The 14,481-nt window shown below is 39.6% G+C and overlaps 1 protein-coding gene across 36 annotated transcripts in view; it reads left to right on the plus strand.

Moving 5' to 3' along the window:
* The window catches only part of NRXN3 (neurexin 3), a 1,031,515-nt gene that overhangs the window by 101,130 nt on the left and 915,904 nt on the right, over positions 1-14,481 (plus strand). Inside the window, exon 1 of one of the 36 annotated variants that reach the window (XM_068148687.1) lies at positions 1,282-1,288. The exons of the other annotated variants lie outside the window; for them this stretch is intronic. The gene's annotated coding sequence lies outside the window, so the exon portion shown is untranslated. Of the gene's footprint in view, positions 1-1,281; positions 1,289-14,481 lie in introns of those variants that run through there. 36 annotated transcript variants of the gene reach the window in all.

Raw genomic sequence — 14,481 nt, forward strand, 5'->3', positions numbered from 1 at the left:
TTTGTATCAGGAATAATGTGACAAGCAGGACCAGGGAAATGATTGTCCCCCTCTACTCATCATTGGTGAGACCACACCTTAAATACTGTGTTCAGTTTTGGGGTTCTCACTGCAAGAAAGACATTGAGGTGCTGGACTGTGTCCAGAGAGGAGCAACAAAGCTGGTGAAGCGTGTGGAGGGTCTTCTGAGGAGTGGCTGAGGGAACTGTGGTTGTTTAGTCTGGAGAAAAGGAGGACTGATGGAGGAGACCTTCTTGTTCTCTACAACCATCTGAAAGGAGGTTTTAGTGAGGTGGCTGGTGGTCTGGTCTCCCCAGTAACAAGTGATAGGATGAGAAGAATTGGCCCCAAGTTGCACCAGTGGAGATTTAGATCAGGTATTTGAAGAAACTTTTTCACTGAAAGGGTCATCAAATGCTGAGACAGGATCCCCAGGGAGGTGTTTGAATCACCACACTTGAAGGTGTTTAAAGGATGCATAGATGTGGTACTAAGGAAGAGAGTGTAGCACCACACTTGATAGAGCTAGGTAATGGTTAAACTCAATGACCTTAAAGGTCTTTTCCAACCAAAATGGTTCTGATTCAGTCTTTGTAGCAGTCTGTGGTTTAGAACTGGATTATAAAAGCAGATGCACTTGGCCATTTAAGTTACAAGTTGCAGCCCAGCTGGCTCATGGAGACTTGCATGACCTATTCAGGCCTGTATGATTGCCATCAGCCCTCATCATACTCTCTTGCCTGACAAAAATCATGTGAAAACTGTTGGCTTCTGGCAACATTAGCCACCCTTATTTATCCTTGATGCATCAGGGAACAGTGGCTTCAGTTTTCTTGCCAACCAACTCACAGAGATACCCTTTTGATAAATATTTGCTCTATAAATATATCATGGATATAAAATATGTAAATGTATATGTGTGAATAAATATGCAATGTCAACATTATATATAAATAGATTAGCTCTGGTCGGTGAAATGTGTTTAGCAAATATATTACCATGGGATTTTAATTTTATTTCTGCCCTGCTCTGTTGTTTCCCTTGCTGTTTTGAATTTGATGTGGGATGAGGCATATCACTGGTGTGCTAATGCATGAGGCTTTGCATTATGTTGTGTTGGATTTGGCTGCTACATAAATATGCTACTTTTCTTGGGGGTTTAAGTATGGTCGGTGACATCCATTTCTGTTTTTTATGCTTCCTCCTTCCTCCTCCTCCATGATGGACATCCTTCTTGTTCCTCCTCTTAACTGGACGCACACCTTCCTGTCTATAGGTAGAAGTAAAGGTAGAGATTGCATTCTTCCTAAGACTTCATTGCTTGTGAAGTGTTGGTTTGTTAATGGGCAATTTGTATTTTTATGAATGTGATTCCTATTGGAAATGAATGCTTTTACTTTTAAACGTCTCTTAACAGTCTTCTGGTTTGTATTGAATTATGGAAGAAATATTTATTAAGGTGAAAGCTTTAAGGCCTTAATAGGGGTTATTTTCTCTCTGCTCACATTAAGTACGGGCTGCACAGTGTCGGGCTGTCTGTGGTTGGTAGGTGACGCTGGAGTGCAAAGGGACCATCAGTTCAACTGAAATCGGAGCCAGAGGCCAATGAGCTGGTACTGCCAAATCTCCTGCACTGGAGTGATGTCACTGCTGGGAATTTTGGCACTGCTGTTGGTGGAAACGGGGCCTAGACTTGTCCAGTACCCTTCAGTGATGGAGGGCTTTTGACATATTATTTCTCCCCAGCTCTGCTTCTCATCCTCTCTGTTAGCAAAAAGGTGTTTTTCAAAGAGAAATTGAGTTGCAAAAATCTGCAGAGGAAACGAAACTGATCAGCACTGCCTAACAGAGAGGTCCACCTCTTTTGCAGCTCAGTAGAGCACAGGGCATGAAAGGCTGCTCTGGGGCTCCAGCTTGCTCTTCAGCAGTTGTGTTGTCTTTAGCATGCAGGGGGCAGTCATCCATCCCTAATCAAAACTGTCAAAAAGGCAAAATGCTGCAAACCTGCTGTGAGTCTCAAGTGGGACTGGAGGGAAGGGTGAAGATTAATTGATAAAATATAAGCACTGCTTGAGGAAAATCCATTTCTTTGTCCTATTTTCCAATGAGATAGAGAGATTAAAAGATTTTATTAGGCTGAGGCTTACTCCTTTTCAACAAATACGCAACTGAAGAATCTGATATATTGATCAGCATGATTTGAAAGCATCGGAGCGTGTTAGATGTGTTCATGCCAATAAGACAGTGAGGCATGAAATGACTAATTGTACTACTTTGGATTTGGAAGTATATGAAGGCTTGGAGTTCATAGTCAATTTCCTTTGAGACACAAGCAGTGATCGCTCCTCCTGTAATACCTGAAGCCTGGGGACCAGAATAGCATATTTAACACTTTCTGTTTGTAAGATGCTTCTTTCTGATGCCCTGTCTTCTTTTAACAAATTTGTGTTGTTGGATTTGCTTGATGGAGTACCTCATGTCATCAAGACTATTTGTTCTGCTTTGAAGTTGAAAAAATATTCCAATAATTAATATCATATCTTTTCTATTCTATCCAAAGTTGAGTAGTGGAGGATAACACATAGACTGTACTCAGAGCTATCTTCTTAGCAAGAGGGGAACATCAGAATACTGTAAAAAAAATGTGAGAACCTAAAGCTCTAATCACACCATACAAAATGTTATTGTGCCTCAACATCACTGCCAATAATTGAGTTAGCTGATATATGGCTTAGTGTGATTTAAGGGTCAGTGTAGATCAGGGCAAGTTTGTATGGCATGATGTTAGCTCATGTCACTCCCTCCTTTTCTCAGGTGGCATTTGTGCTGCAGGACAGTCTCTGCAGGAGTAAATAGAAACTGAAGGAAAACTTGCAGTTCAGCCTGTAGGATTGTAATATACAGTTCACAATTAATTCCTATGCGCTGAAATTTAATTTATTGTGTCATTGAGTAAAAATATTGTTTCCCTTTCCAGCTATGTGTAGTTTTTAGCACTAGTTGTAGCAAGTGACTTAATCAGAGACCCATCGTTCTGTATGAAAAATGCTATTACATTCAGAGGGCTCAAGCAGTCTGATTTTTGTATCCACACATGGCCTTCAGCTCACAGGTGGTACCAGACATCCTCGTGATTGTACCTGGAAGGCTCCTATTTCTTGGTGTTCACATAGTTTTAAGTGAAAACTGGCAGCAGTTCTGTCTCATGCTATGTATGTATCCAAAGGATATGATGTATTTGATTTTGTAAAGGCTCTTCACAATGTATATTGGGATGGGTTGGACGTGATGATCTTGAATGCGATGATCTTGAAGGTCTCTTCCAACCTGGTCTGGTCTGGTTCTATTCTATTCTATTCTATTCTATTCTATTCTATTCTATTCTATTCTATTCTATTCTATTCTATTCTATTCTATTCTATTCTATTCTATTCTATTCATCATTTGAAACAAGGCTTTTGTTAGCTACTTCCACTGTAGTAAATAGGTTTTTTCCTATCTTTCTAAGAAAGTTCAGGAGATTGTTAATTTTGGTGGGGTTGTTGTTGTTGGGGTTTTGTGTTTGCTTTTGTTGTTTTGGTTTTTTTTTTGTGTGTGTGTGTTGTTTTTGTTTCCCCCTTTTTAAGGTATGTGTTTTTGATTTGGTTTTGTTCATTTGTTTCAAAGTTCCTGGAAAGCTGAAGAAGATGAAGTGTAGGTGTTCTGGGGTAATGGGTAGAGTATTAGAGATAGAGAAAACCACTCTGATACAGCATGCGTTTTAACCTGAACAGTGTAAATATGCATTGTTTGTGCTTTTATTAGGTGTATGAAACCGGTTGTGGAGATGAGGTGAATGTATAATGAGCAAGGGGGACTTTTATTTGGTTTGGCATGAATTGCTGAATACGACTTTTGTGGAGAGGAACTGACAATTAAGAAACAATTATGTGAAGTTTATTTCCCTAACACTCCCCTGCAAGTAAATGATACAAAAGGAGATCATAAATATCCAACTCTAATTTGCTATTGAACTGGAGTTAATGTGTTTTCATGTTTTTCCATGTAATTTGTTCTCTCTGACAGCCTTTGTTAAGGGAATGATAATTTGCCTTTTTGCTACCTTTCACCATTCTCTTATATATGTAGTGGGTTTTGTTTTTTCCATTACTCTTGGTTTGGATCTGCCTTCTATTGAAGTTCGTGTCTCCAGATGAAACTGGCTGTGTTCCTGGTGGGACTGCTGTTCTCAGTGAATGTAGTCCTGCTTCTTGAAGAATTTTGTGAGCCAAAGAACTGCAAAGCTCCCTCTGACACAAAGAATGACTATGAGGTGTGCTTGATTTCTGGTGTGCTCACCTTTGTAGCACCTATGCAGTCTGTAGGTAACTGCTTCTCCTTTAAGGCTCTGGACCTCTTCCCTCCATCAGCTAGTGTTTGGGATTAAAAATGGTGCAACTGCACACTGATTTTCAACATGAAGCAGGTCTTTTTTCCGTTATTAGAAGGAAATGAAACTACTCACATATCTCATGTGTGTTGTGTAGAGTGAATGCTACTGGCAGATTCCCTGTGTAGTTCTCAGCATTGCAAGATCAGATCATCTCTCTTGGTTCTGACCGCTCTGAGCCTAAGTAGATCTTTTAAGTCTTGTAATGTTCAACATTGCTCTCAGTGAGCAGTGTGAGGTTGTTATTTCTTTGAATTGTTCAATAATATTGACCAGGAGGTAATGGCACAGAAAAAACAAAATAGCATTTGTGGACTTGGATAGAAGGAAATGACTGGACCTTACTGATCTGGAAAATAATTTCAAGTTCTTCTTCACCAGTAATATCATTAGGATTTTAGAGCCATGTGAATAAGTTCATCTGAATGGTCAAGAGTTTATGCAAACGTTGAAGTGAAACATCAGTAACAAATTAAATCATTTGTACTCCATAAATACCTAATTATACAAGGGGAAAAACAACACTACATTCATCTTGCCAGCCTTGGCAGGGGTTTTCAAGCTCTGCTTTGCCTTGTAAAATATCTTAATATTTGGCTTTAAAATGTGAATATTTTAGGGGGTCGATTTCTGCACTTACAGTCTTTTCCTTTAATGCTTTCAAAATATGTGCAGTATTGGGTTTGTTTTCCTTTTCATGGGGAAATACCTGGCATTATTAGAAAGATGGTGATTTTCAGTTTTAATTTTCCTCTTAATGGTGATCTAAAAAACAAGGCATTTCATTTTATGGTTAGTAAATACCCAAATTGTAAACCCTCTTGGATAGAATCTAACCCCCTTGAATGAAGATGGCAGTCATCTGGAATGTTTTTTTTTTGTAAGTGAATTTTTGCTGCTGGTTTTGTATTTTATTTAGGGAAGAAGCAAATAGTTTATTGTAATTCTTGCAAGTTTAATTAGAGACAATTGATAGCTGATGAATGCAAGGTAATGGGGGGACACCACTGCAAGGCATTCATCTCACTGCTTAATACTCCAGAATTGATGGCGTTTTCTGAACTTTGGTGAGGGAAATCACTTAAATGTCGAACATCAGCTAATGCAAAGGAATAGACATCTCACAATAATATTTTTTTTTATACCTCTTCATAATATATTTATGGAGGCAGACAAATGAGTCATTAAACAGTGCGTTTCTGGTAAATGATTTTTTGTTTGTGCATATAAGCATGTGTGTTTACAGATAATGGCTATGCATAAAATATTTAATAATATGCTAAGCATTTTGCAGCTTAGAGATAATTTATTTTGTGTTACATGCCATCTTTCAGCCTTCTGTTAAAACTGCCTCTTTTAAACGTGTGTACAAACAGCTGATTCTTCACTGACTTTTATTTTTATTAAGAAGAATGGTTCCTGTGAGAGTTAAAGGCGCTGTGGTTGTGTGTAAACAGGGGCTAAAATATTGTCCTCTTACGCTGTATTGTAGTCTTCTGTTTGCAGTGAGGTTCAGCTTTCACTCTGCCCAAAGAGAATATTTAATTGATATCATTGAAAGGCTTCCCCCATCCCCCCCAGCTCTGTTTTCTTCATTTAAGGCATTCAGTGGTGTGTAGAGATGCAAAGGTAGCAAAACAGGCCATATGCTTGGTAAAAGGCAGACTAATAGCACTTTTGATGGACGTCTGATTTTTAAAGTACCCTATCTTTCATTAAAATTTACATGTAAAGTAAGGGCAAGCACGGTGACATGAAAGCTAATGCAAGTTGCACATCTTGACATAATAACAATCACAAGAAACTGGAGATCCCAGATGGCAGCTTGGCCTTTGCCATCCTTTTAATAAGCTACTAACTGCTAATTATTGCACTCTTATGGGCAAGTTAATTTACTGTTGACTCTTAAAGAGACATTGTGTCTTTTCCTGGCATTTAGGTTTTTCAGTTTAGATTTGAGAGTGTTTTTTCTCTGCAGGTTGGAGTCCTTCCAACAGACAGTAACAAAGAGGCAAAGGAGCAGGGAGGAAAATGGAACGTAATAAACAATGTTTTCTTTGATAATAGCAGAATATAGGGCTGTGGGTTTTTCTAGGACATGGGTTTAGAGCTGAAAGGAACACCAGGGTTTATATTAGATCCCAGATTTAGGTTTTGTATTTAAAAGAAAGCTGTTACTGCAGAGTTAGTGTTATCCTTAAAAATAAACAGAATGTCATTCCCTTAAATAATTGATGCTTGAGATTCTGAAGACGAGAGAAATTAGAAGCAGGGAATCAAAATTGCAGGTCCATCTCTTTTGCCAGAGGACATTTGAAGGCAGAATTTCAGTTTACAATTCTGAAAGCTAAAATGTGTTTTGGGAAAAATAATAATCCTAATTTCAGTGCCACTTACCTGGTTATCATAATATAGGGGAGGAATGTTACCTGCAAACCAACAATTTTTAAAAGTAATTTTTTCCCCCCCCCTTCCATTTGAAAGGGACATTTGGTAATGAGACCATTCAGGGAGAAGTTTTGATCTAAGAACCTATTTAGGAATGAAGGAACAGCTGCAGTTTAAATGGACTCTAATTCTCGCAGTTAATGCTGTTTTGTGAATGCATGATTCTCTGTGATAACATTTTGGAGGAGTGATGGTGGATAATAGCTTATTTCCTGGGCTTTATGGTAATGCAGCAAAGTGGTGATAATGCTATCAGGAACTGAAATAGACCCGTCACACACATCAAACAGCCTGCAAAAATAGGAAACCCAGTGAGAGAGGGGAGTTTCCTGTTTTAAGGCTCCTTGTGGCCTTTTGTGGATTCGAGTGATAACATTGTGGTATTGAACAGTTTAGAAAATATGTGCTGTGTAAGCTGGGTCTTATGCAGTAAGTGCTTAGAAACAGCAGCCTTATTTGCAGTGCTTTACCAGATAGTAAATATTTTGACTACAGATTAGTGCATAACATGCCGTACAAATGGTTGTGAAACTATCACTGTGACGAAGGTCATGCTTTCTCAAATTGTCTGATATAACTCACCCAGTGTTGTCTGTATCAGTTATGAAATTGTGTCTGATGGTGTACAGCAGTATTCTGTTTTTTTTTTATTCTGGTTGTTCACAGTGTGCCATTGCTAGCTGCTGATCTGCCTGTGACACTGCTTTTCATTTATTTGGCCATACTCATCTCTTGCATGAGAGTTAGAGTTACTTCTCATGCTGACTTTCATTTCCACATGGGTTTCAAGAGCCTTGGCAGTTCTGAGTGCACGTATCTAAACAGAGATCAGTACTGATAGGCTGTGAAACAAGGGAAGAGGATAGAAAATACTACTAGAGAGAGCAAGGAATCAGGTATTCAGCATTCACAGGTTGTGGCATATTCATTTGTTTTTGAAGCCATTTTGTTTGGAAATTTATGCTTCAGATGACTTACCCTGCAAGTTGCTGTGCTAAAGGTACTGTGTTCCCTAAACAGCTGGTGGAGGCCACAGAAATTAAAGGTGTTTTGCATGTGGAAATGTGTTGTTTGTCTGCACGGATAAAATCCTAGAGTTCTTTTTTATCAAGATTTTTCTGCGAGGTGCTGTTTGTGTGCTAGATATGCTTTATACACCAAGAGGTTTGATGTATTAAAAGCCATATTCTTCACTGCACTGCAAGGATTTTATTGTGGTATAACTGCTACTGAAGCAGAAGAAATGCACTGATGTAAAAGAAACAGTGCAGGGAAGAATCTGGCTTTCAGACTATTCCAACACTAACCTGAGGGTTTCTGGATCATTCTTACTAACTGATGGCCTCAGTTGCCCTCTTATTAAAGTAGAAGACTGCAAAGCATTTAGTAGAAATGATCCTTTACCAGCAGTGCTTTGTGGGGAAAGACTTCAAACAGAACTGGTACTTAGAGAATTTGTGTACACAGTTGTCACCATTAAAAAAGTCAGTAGCATTTGCCAAGCAGTACCACACCGTGGTGCCTGAGATATCGCTTTCTCTCCTACAGTAGAGCAAGAAGAGTGTATGTAGTATATGTAGGTAAGTGTTTACGATTTGATTCTGTCAGTTGCATGCATTTAATCTAAAATCACATTTTGACTGGGGAACTGCTTATAGGTCAGATTATTTCTAAAGCAAAACTCTGCTCCTTTTAATTCACCAAATTCTTTTTACTGAAGTGTTTAAAAAAAACCCATTTCAGTATTTGTTCTAAAATCATATGGCTCTGTGATTGTTAGTTGTTAGTAGTAGTAACAAAAATGTATAATTTGAATGTTAAAATAATTGTGTTGTAAAAGGGGATGTGGTCTTATTAGGTACGGTGGAATTGTATTGAGCCCACACACCTTTGTTCCCCTTAATTACTGGTATATTAATAATGACCAGGTTGATGATGAATGTGCTTATCACCAGCTGGGATCAGACAATTACATTTGATTACGTAGAGAGTTAGTTGCTATAAGCCTTGAAATATTAAAACTTGGCTAGAATAAATATCACTGAAGAACCTTTGTCTTTTACGTGTGTATTCAGCTGCCAGTTTTCTGAGCTGTTCTTGGTTCACTCGGTAATGTTGGGAATCAAACTGTGAACAGTTATTTTCCAGCCCTGTGAATGTTGATAAAAGGATCTTGCATAGCTGTTGGCTTGTCCTGTGAGGGGAGAGCACAATGCTGCATCGCAGCACAGGGATTACAGGTGCTTGCTTAGCTCTGCATTAGAGATGTTGCAAGCTTTTATAAAACCCAGGGCAGCACCCAGCATCGCTCTGCATTTGCATTTCCCTGTTCTGACGAAGGGCATGCACATTTTGGGCAGCAGTGCCTTGCAGGGCTGGCCAACTCCATCATCCAAACAAGACATTTATCAGACCATTTTCAACGACATGTATTTATTTGGGATAGTCTTACTCTACAGGCAGTCTCAACGAAGTCAGTAGGCATGTAGGGAAATCTGCTCTCCACATTTTTTTTTCTCCCCTTTTTCCTCTCTCAGTTTACTAAATTATTTTTTTTCTCCTGGAATTTGTTGACTTCCTAAATATCCATTGATTTATCTTTCCTTTCCTGCTAAATTGCTGAAGAGATCCATGACTTCTGTTATTTGTCTCCTGGAATAGTGTCATAAACAACACTTCCTGGCACTGATCATCTTCAGTGTATTGACTTCATCTTTAAAACAGATTTATTTTAAGAGAAACCTGTGAACACTTCATTTCCTGCCATGCTGCACTGTATGTCCATAATGGAATGAATGTAATATGTGGTGGATGTGCTTATTGTATTGTCAGCCAAAAGTGTGACTTTTTTGTCTCTTAGTACTGGTTCTTTTTGACTTCCCAAACACTGATTTATTTTTTTTATTTCTTCTTTGGTGGGGGAGAAGAGCAGAGCAGAGAGATTAGCTCTGGTGTTCTTTCTTTTTTTTCCCTCCTAAGGTACTTCTATTTAAACCAGTGTAGTTTTCTGACTAATTTTCTCCTTCAGGTTCTTGCTATCAATCTGTTGGGTTAAACTATGTGCTATTCCATCAGGCAAGTTTGGTAAATGTTGATCAGTGCATGAAATCAGTTCTTAAATGGTTGCAAAATTGCTTTCCTTCAGACTGTTTTGATCACAAGAGCTTTCAAGTGTCAAAGTCATTTGGAGAACTAGATAGATAAAATGCATGAGCACTAAGCTTTCTCCAGGATAGAATAAATAAATGTCTTTTCTACTGTGTTCTCTGCCTTTGATAATGATTTTTTTTTTAAGAGAAAAAAACAAAGGCAACGATATTAAATATTTACAAGTGTGATTTAGTTGTGTAATCTTGTGCTATGCATCCCTGTTTAATAGTGAAATCAGCTACTGCTGAAGTAAATGACATTAAACTGGGATAGTGCTGTGAAGGTCACTGCCTGTACAATGTCAAAGCGATTTATAGAGAATAATGATTTTTGTCAGCTTTCCAATGTACCAACCTCCCTCCTTTTTGTCTCCTTTTCCAAAAATAACCCCAAAAGAAATTTATTTCAGGAATCACTTTCTCTCTGACTCTTCTCCCGTCTGACTGATGCAGGAGCTTGAAACCTTTTTACAAGTTTTCCTGTTGACGTTCTCAGTGGATGAACACTGATTTCCTTCTTTCTGGCCTTGAGCTTGTTATGGCTCCATTTTTGCTGGGATTTCCAGTTGACCATTTCTCAGCAGTTTGTTTTAAGAGATGCTGAATTACAACTTGTGCTCTGAAGAGTGCTTGCTTTTCACCCCTGATACTATTTCCAGCCCTATCTGTCTGCAATTCTCCTGTAAAATACTTTGTGGGCTGATTGTTTGTCATCAGCAGTGTACAGGTAGCGTGTTGATGTCCCACCAATCGCCAGTCGAGACAAAGGGCTTATAAAGGCTTGGAGTACATTCATGAATAACATTGTGCTTAATGGTGAGGTGTCAGAAGTGAGAGGTGTGTTCTTCAGTCTGTAGCTGGTTTTCCCTGCAAATTGTCAGGGCCTTTGTGCCTCTGCAGGGGTGGAGTGAGGACAAAAAACCTTTTCCCACTGCACAAGGAGGTTGCTGCATTGACACAGTGTCCTGAAAACAATACATGAGTGCACAGCTTTATCATTCAACTTCATATCCATCTAGTAAGAAGGTTAATTATTTGTTTTCCCTGTTTTACAGTTGAATAAGCAGAAGCACAGAGAGATGGAGGAGAATAGCAATAAACGCCAGAGTTCTCTTGTCCATGTCTGTTTCTGTAAACACCAGTACAATCGGTTTTATAAACCACAAAATAACTTGCTGGTTCTACCAAGGACTTTCTCAATTAGATTCCACATGCTAAAGCAATTCTCTAAGAAGATTAAAACTGTATCTGTTGATAAATATGTTCATGGCTGTAGAAATATCAATGGTATTCTACAAGAGGAACAACACACATTTTCTGTGATGGTAATATACAGAATGAAAATAAAACCCACACACCATAAAGGAGAGGTGCCCTAAGTGTACTGTGTAAGGATTTTGCTAGGAAATAACATATCACAGAAACATTCAGGTTGGAAATAGCACATTGAGACAATGTGGGGTTTTCTTCAAAGACATGAATTTTAGGGACAATTGGAAAAGAAAGAGGATACTTTCATAGATTCATAGAATGCCATGTTGGAAGGGACCTTAAAGATCATCTAATTCAAAGTTTCAGGGTAAGAATTACTTACTTAATGAGTGGAAATGTGGGTTTTTTTTCATTTATGGCGAGGAAGAATGGATGCATCAGTAGTGGAATGAAAGGGAAGGGAAACTGAGGGAAGGGTAATAGAAACATATGTTCTTTAATCTGGGAGGAGTGTCCCAGATAAAATGTTGGGAGAGTAATCTGTCATAAATATTGGGGACAGAATGAGGTGCAGATATCCCATTGCTTTTGCTGAAAATTAGATATTACTATTAATAGCTTATTGTGGGGTTTTTATTTTTGTGGCATCTCACTCCACAGTGCATGCAGGAGAAAACTGAAGCCTTCATTTTCTGACGTGGCTTTTTGTGGCCTTCTCCTCCAGGCTTATTAGTGAACCTTTTATCTGTTGTGAAAGAGGCTAGTTCAGCAGGGTGTCTGGAAGGCATGTGTATATGCGTGGTAAATTCAGGCCTTGCAATTTCCTTTAGTCTGTTTTATCTGGTTCTTTGTCTCATTTTATGCAAGTCTATGATTAATATTGAGTTCTTCCCAGAATGCTGGCAATTATCTCACAGGTGAAAGGATTAAGAAAGAGCAGCAAGAATTACACTGGGATTAAATAAGACTACCTTTGGAGTGTGTTTGTGGATGTGGTTTGGTTTGTGGCTGCTATTTTTCTCTGTGCAAAGAGAAAGAAGAGAGAAGCTAGCTCAGCCTTCAAGTCTCTCTGGGGAGGAAAGTAATACCCTCGAATATGGAAAAGCAGCATCTCTGCTTGGGAGGAGGTCATGCTGAGAAAGGAAAGGTAATGTTTAGAGTCTTCAGTTTGGTTCTTGGTTGCTCTGATTTTGCTTCAGGCTGTTCTGATTGCCCACAATGAACCTCAGCTTGTCCATTTATGAAATGGAAGCAGTGATAACTTTCCTGTCTTACATTGCATGAAACTAGATTAATTACTCTGTAAGAGCGTTAGGTTTTTGGGTAGTGAGTACAAAAGATGACAGCAGTATGTTCTCATGCCCGATGCTGTGGTCACACATTCAACCGCAGTTTGTCAGATGTGGTTAGTAGTGGGTTATGATTTCTGTTCCTCTATTATCTCTCCCCCTGTGTGATGAGTGGGGCAGACAGTGCTAGTAGAAACAGGGACTCAGCTGTTAAGAAGAGGAACTGCCCCACGGGAGTGGCAGGCCATATATCCCAAATTCTGAAGGGACAACACAGCTTGCAGGCTGGGCCATGCTGCACCTCATCTAAAAACTGGCCTACAGACTGGCTTCTGCCCATAAAGGGCCTGGCAGATGTCACTGCTAATGGGAGCCTGGACTTTGGGCTGCAGCCCTGGGTAAAACATTTAGTTCACCTTTAGCAGTGGTCTTCACTCTCCTGACTCTGGCACCACTTGTGTTTGCCATGCAGCACTACCTGATAACCCTGAGAGAAGTTGTGGTATGGTGCTGAGAAAGAAAACACGGTGGTTAAACAGGGGATGGGGGATGGGAATGGGACAAAAAGCTCCATCAGGTGCCCAGTTAAATCTGTGTGTGATGGCTGAGGTGTTCCTCACTAAGAGATAGCAGCCCTGCTATCAAGTGAAATTGAGCTTTTATCCTGAGGGCTGTTTATTTTTCATGGAATCATAGAATGCTTTGGGATCTTGAAGGTCTCTTCCAACCTGGTCTGGTCCTGTTCTGTTCTGTTCTGTTCTGTTCTATTCTATTCTATTCTATTCTATTCTAGTCTAGTCTAGTCTATTCTATTCCAACTGAGTGCAACAACTCAACCTGGTTACCTCACGTAGCTAATACAGGGTTGGAAGGGACCTTTAAAGGTCATCTAGTTCCAACGCCCCTGTAATGAGCAAGGACATGTTTAGCTAGATCACGTTGCTTAAAGCCCCATCCAACCTGCCCTTGAATATTTCCAGGGATAGGACTACCATCTCTCTGGGCAACCTGTTTCAGTATTTCACCACCCTCATTGCAAAAAATTTCTTCTTTGTATCCAGTATGAATCTACCTTCTTTTAGACTAAAACTGTTACCCCTTGTCCTATTACTACAGGCCCTACTAAAATGTCTGCCCCAAAGACTAAGTAATTAGTTGCAGCTTGTACTAGTCAAAGGAACATACTGAAGGGATGTCCTCTCTTCCTGCACCAAGTAGCTGAAGCCAAAGACTCACAGCTGGTGGCTCCTCAGACACCAGGTGTGGTGGCAGCAGCTACTGACAGGCACCTGTCAGTACTGTATTTTGCACTGGTGTGACATCCTCCTCAGAACAGTGACCAGGACAGAAACTTTTGTCATCCTGCCCTTGCTACTGCTCTCCCTTTGTGTTTTCCCATTGTATGCTGTTCCCATTCACTCAAGCCTTTCAGTCCTGTCCTTGGGGGAATAGGAATGTAGCAATGACTACTCCTTTATGGTTTTTACCCTGTACATTGCATGCACTAAGAAGGGCCAGTTGTGGTAAGTATCAGGCATCTTCACTTGTTTTACTCTGGTTCAAAGTTGGAGCTTTTTTCCTCTTCAGAGTTGGGCATCAGTAACATATAGTGTAAGTGGAGATGAGGAGATTGTGCCCTGTTGGGTCCACAGAAATAATTTGAATGGAGTACTGCAGGGGCATTCCTGCATGCACCTTCTGAGCTCTCTGATGTTTGTTCCTTACTCCTTCACATCATTCAGTTAACAATAATATTTTAATCTTATAATGAAGATTTGTTTGTATCAGCTGGGGAGTGTTAGGCTGATGGGACACCTTGGGGACAGGAGCAGAGAGTTCCCAGGCCTTTGTCCATATAGAATATGAACTTGCAGAAGTTGTAATTAGGTTTTCCATGAGAACTCTGGTTTCCTGATACTACTGTTCCATAATGATTGCCAGAGCTTCTGTTCTC

This window comes from Melanerpes formicivorus, unplaced genomic scaffold, assembly GCF_026170545.1.
Source record: "Melanerpes formicivorus ecotype bairdi unplaced genomic scaffold, bMelFor1.0.p_v2 SCAF_17, whole genome shotgun sequence".
Taxonomy (NCBI): Eukaryota; Metazoa; Chordata; class Aves; order Piciformes; family Picidae; genus Melanerpes; species Melanerpes formicivorus.